This window comes from Grampus griseus, assembly GCF_964374135.1.
Source record: "Grampus griseus genome assembly, chromosome: 5".
NCBI classification, from domain to species: domain Eukaryota; kingdom Metazoa; phylum Chordata; class Mammalia; order Artiodactyla; family Delphinidae; genus Grampus; species Grampus griseus.
The window spans coordinates 95,430,958-95,436,834 of record NC_138998.1 but is presented as its reverse complement, the minus strand read 5'-3'; positions in this window follow the sequence as shown (position 1 = coordinate 95,436,834).

Here is a 5,877-nt window from a genome sequence, read left to right as displayed (position 1 = left end):
GTACAGATGAGCCAGTTTGCAGGACAGAAGTTGAGACACAGATGTAGAGAACAGACGTATGGACACCAAGGGGGGAAAACCACGGTGGGGTGGGGATGGTGGTGTGCTGAATTGGGCAATTGGGATTGACATGTATACACTGATGTGTATAAAATTGATGACTAATAAGAACCTGCAGTACAAAAAAACAAACAAAAACAACCAATACTAAACTTTCTTTGGGTTATATGTATGAAATATGTTAATATAAATATTTCAGACATTACATGAAATTTCTAAAAATCTTATATGTTCTGGTATAATGTTGTAAGTCATAATTCTAGTTATTACTTTAAAATGTATATCTCAGAAATAACTAAATTTCTTTGTTGATTGCATTATTATGAACTTTCATTAAATCTTTAACCGTGGTCATTTTTAAGTCTTTTCTCATTTACAGACAGTTCTGGGTGTACTCTGATGCTTTTGCAATAATGTTCCTGTAAAAGGGTTTCATCTTCAAGGAATTCATGGAAAAGACTGTGACAAGTACAGGTTTCTGGTAACTGACTATACTGCTGAACTGAATGAATAAGCATTTTCAGAACTCAAATGGAAAACTGATGAATTCATAAAAGTGCTAACAAAAGATCAAGATGAAAAAAAAATTAATTACATGGGACTGAGTGAACTGATGAAGATGATTATAATTTTTGTGACTTTCTGTTTGAATTAAAAAAAAATCCCACAAAGACTCAGAGGCAAAGAATATAAAAATCAATTTTCACTGCAAAGTAAAGGAGCTGTTACAGTGGAGGATTACTGGACTGAATGTCAATATTATGACATAGTATGAGTGTATTTTGTGTTTGGTAATTGCAATCATTGTTGCTTTTGTTGTGGTCATCCATTTACAATGCCTGGTGTCAGTTTATTTATCTCTTGTAAAAAATAAGATACAGTGTGTGTGTGTGTGTGTGTGTGTGTGTGTGTGTGTGTGTGAAAAACTTAATTAATTAATTAATTAATTAATTAATAAACAAACCCAATAGGAGTGTGTGTATGTGTGTGTAGTTTAACAAGTTAATTCTAAAATTTACATGGAAATAAAAAAAGCTAACAATAACCAAGATGCTCTCAAAAAACAAAGTAGAACTTAATAAATATTAATATATTTATACAATTAAGATCATATGGGGCTTCCCTGGTGGCGCAGTGGTTGAGAGTCTGCCTGCCAATTCAGGGGACACGGGTTCATGCCCTGGTCCAGGAAGATCCCACATGTCGTGGAGCGGCTAGGCCCGTGAGCCATGGCCGTTGGGCCTGCGTGTCTGGAGCCTGTGCTCCGCGAAGGGAGAGGCCACAACAGTGAGAAGCCCGTGTACCGCAAAAAAAAAAAAAAAAAAAAAAAAAAAGATCATATGGAATCAACACAAAGATATGCAAATAGACAAGAAGAAAGAGTTCAAAGATCCAAGTGTGTATATACACCTAATTTATGACAAAAGTGGTACTACAGAGCAATGGAGAAAGCAATCTTTTCAACAAAATTCATTCTGGTCAATTAGATATGGGAAAAAATATTGAGCCTAACCCTTATCTCATACCATACAAACACACAAAATCAATTCCAGCTGGATTGTACATTTAAACATAAAAGACAAAGCAATAGCCTCCTAGAGTTGCTTTGTTGGATACGGTAGTTCCCAGCCACAAAGAGCTAAATTAATTAAAATTAAATAAAATTTAAAATTCAGTTTCTCAGTCTTACTAGCCACATTTCAAGTGCTCAATAGCATCTGAAAATAGTATGTGACAGCCCAGATACAGAATATTTCCATCATTTTTGAAAGTTCTATTGGATAGTATTGCTCTAGAATATAATAAGGTATATCATTATGACCTCAGCATTGGAAAGATGATTAAAACAGAGCACACACAACAACAACAACAACACCTAACCTAAAGGAAAAAACTGATCAACTAGACAACATTAAACCTAAAACGTTCTATTCATCAAGATACACCACAAAGAGAATTGAAAAAGCAAGCTGCAGATGGGAGCAGATATTTGCAATACATCAGCAAAAGGCTTATATCCAAAATATGCAATGAACTCATACAAACCAGGACACAGACAACCCAATAGTAATGGGAAAGAAATTCAAAGGTATGTCACAAAGAGGATATCCAAATAGCCTACTTTTCTGTTTCTTTTTAATTTAATTTAATTTAATTTTTTATACAGCAGGTTCGTATTAGTTACCTATTTTATACATATTAGTGTATACATGTGAATCCCAATCTCCCAATACATCTAACCATCACCACCACCACCCCACTTTCCCCCGTTGGTGTCCATATGTTTGTTCTCTACATCTGTGTCTGTATTTCTGCCTTGCAAACTGGTTCATCTGTACCATTTTTCTACATTCCACATATGTGCGTTAATATACGATATTTGTTTTTCTCTTTCTGACTTACTTCACTCTGTATGACAGTCTCTAGGTCCACCCACGTCTCTACAAATGACCCAATTTCTTTCCTTTTTATGGCTGAGTAATATTCCATTGTATATATGTACCACATCTTCTTTATCCATTAGTCTGTCGATGGGCATTTAGGCTGCTTCCATGACATGGCTATTGTAAATAATGCTGCAATGAAAGTTGGGGTGCATGTGTTTTTGAATTATGGTTTTCTCAGGGTATATGTTGAGTAGTGGGATTGCTGGGTCATATGGTAGTTCTATTTTTAGTTTTTTAAGGAATGTCCATACTGTTCTCCATAGTTACTGTATCAATTTACATTCCCACCAACAGTGGAAGAGCGTTCCCTTTTCTCCACACCCTATCCAGTATTTATTGTTTGTAGATTTTCGGATAATGCCCACTCTAACGGGTGTGAGGTGACACCTCATTGTAGTTTTGATTTGCATTTCTCTAATAATTAGTGATGTTGAGCAGCATTTCATGTGTTTGTTGGCCATCTGTATGTCTTCTTTGGAGAAATGTCTATTTAGGTCTTCTGACAATTTTTTGATTGGGTTTTTTGTTTTTTTAATATTGAGCTGCATGAGCTGTTTGTATATTTTGGAGATTAATCCTTTGTTCATTAATTCATTGGCAAATATTTTCTACCATTCTGAGGCCTGTCTTTTCGTCTTGTTTATAGTTTCCTTTGCTCTGCAAAAGATTTTAAGTTTCATTAGGTCCCATTTGTTTTTGTTTTTATTTCCATTTCTCTAGGAGGTGGGTCAAAAAGGATCTTGCAGTGATTTATGTCATAGAGTGTTCTGCCTATGTTTTTCTCCAAGAGTTTTATAGTGTCTGGCCTTACACTTAGGTCTTTAATCCATTTTGAGTTTATTTTTGTGTATGGTGTTAGGGAGTGTTCTAATTTCATTCTTTTACATGTAGCTGTCCAGTTTTCCCAGCACCACTTATTGTCTTTGTCTTTTGTCTTATTGTTTTTTCTCCATTGTATATCCTTGCCACCTTTTTCATAGATTAGTTGACCACAGGTGTGTGGGTTTATCTCTGGGTTTTCCATCCTGTTCCATTGATCTATATTTCTGTTTTTGTACCAGTACCATATTGTCTTGATTACTGTAGCTTTGTAGTACAGTCTGAAGTCAGGGAGTGTGAGTTCTCCAGCTCAGTTTTTTTTCCTCAAGAATGCTTTGGCTATTCAGGGTCTGTTGTGTCTCCACACAAATTTTAAGGTTTTTTGTTCCATTTCTGTAAAAAATGTCACAGGGATTGCATTAAATCTTTGGATTGCTTTGGGTAGTATACTCATTTTCACAATCTTCCAATCCAAGAACATAGTATATTTCTCCATCTGTTTGTATCATCTTTGATTTCTTTCCGCAGTGTCTTATAGTTTTCTGTATATAGGTCTTTTGTCTCCTTAGAAAGGTTTATTCCGAGGTATTTTATTCTTTTTCCTGCAATGGTGAATGGGATTGTATCCTTAATTTCTCTTTCTGATCTTTTGTTGTTAGTGTATAGGAATGCAAGAGACTTCTGTGCGTTCATTTTGTATCCTGCAATTTTACCATATTCATTGATTAGCTCTAGTAATTTTCTGGCAGCATCTTTAGGATTATCTATATATAGTATCATGTCATCTGCAAACACTGACAGTATTACTTCTTCTTTTCCAATTTGTATTCCTTTTATTTCTTTTTCTTCTCTGATTGCTGTGGCTAGAACTTCCAAAACTACATCAAGTAATAGTGGTGAGAGTGGACAACCTTGTCTTTTTCCTGATCTTAGAGGAAGTGCTTTCAGTTTTTCACCACTGAGAACGATGTTTGCTGTGAGTTTGCCATATATGGCCTTTATTAGGTTGAAAGTGGGCATAGGTTCCCTCTATGCCCACCTTCTGGAGGGTTTTTATCATAAGCGGGTGTTGAATTTTGTCAAAAGCTTTTTCTGCATCTACTGACATAATCATATGGTTTTTATTCTTCAATTTGTTAATATGGTGTATCACATTGACTGATTTGCATATATTGAAGAATCCTTGCATCCCTGGGATAAATCTCACTTTATCATGGTGTATAACCCTTGTAATGTGTTGTTGGATTCTGTTTGCTAGTGTTTTATCAAGGATTTTTGCATCTATATTCATCAGTGATATTGGTCTGTAATTTTCTTTTTTTGTAGTATCTTTGTCTGGTTTTGGTATCAGGGTGATGGTGGCCTTGTAGAATGAGTTTGGGAGTGTTCCTTACTCTGAAAATTTTTGGAAGAGATTGAGAAGGATGGGTGTTAGCTCTTCCCTAAATGTTTGATAGAATTCACCTGTGAAGCCATCTGGTCCTGGACTTCTGTTTGTTGGCAGATTTTTAATCACAGTTCCAATTTCATTACTTGTGATTGTCTGTTCATATTTTCTATTTCTTCCTGGTTCAGTCTTGGAAGGTTATACCTTTCGAAGAATTTGTCCATTTCTTCCAGGTTGTCCATTTTATTGGCATAGAGTTGCTTGTAGTAGTCCCTTAGTCCTTTCTGCCTTGCAAACTGGTTCATCTGTACCATTTTTCTACATTCCACATATATGCGTTTGAGTCCTCTCCCTCATTTTCTTGATGAGTCTGGCTAAAGGTTTATCTATTTTGTTTATCTTGTCAAAGAATCAGCTTTTAGTTTTATTGATCTTTGTTATTGCTTTCTTTGTTTCTATTTCATTTATTTCTGCTGATACTTATGATTTCTTTCCTTCTATCAAGTTTGGGATGTGTTTTTTCTTCTTTCTCTAGTTCCTTTATGTGTAAGTTTAGATGTTTCATTTGAGATTTTTCTTGTTTCTTGAGGTAGGATTGCATTGCTATAAACTTCCCTCTTAGAACTGCTTTTCCATATCCCTTAGGTTTTGGATCATCATGTTTTCATTGCCATTTGTCTCTAGTTATTTTTTGATTCCCTCAGTGATCTCTTGGTTATTTTGTAATGTATTGTTTAGCCTCCATGTGTTTGTGGTTTTACATATTTTTCCCTGTAACTTATTTCTAATCTCATATCATTGTGTTGGAAAAGATGCTTGATATGGTTTCAATTTTCTAAAATTTACTGAGACTTGAGTTGTGACCCAAGATGTGATGTATCCTGGAGAATGTTCTGTGTGCACTTGAGAAGAAAGTGTAATCTTCTGTTTTTGGATGGAATGTCCTATAAATATCAGTTAAATCTATCTGGTCTATTGTGTCATTTAAAGTTTCTGTTTCCCTTTTGATTTTCTGTCTGGATTATGTCCATTGTCGTCAGTGAGGTGTTAAAGTCCCCCACTATTATTGTGTTACTGTCAATTGCCTCTTTTATAGCTGTTAGCATTTGTCTTATATATTGAGGTGCTCCAATATTGGGTGCATATATATTTATAATTGTTATA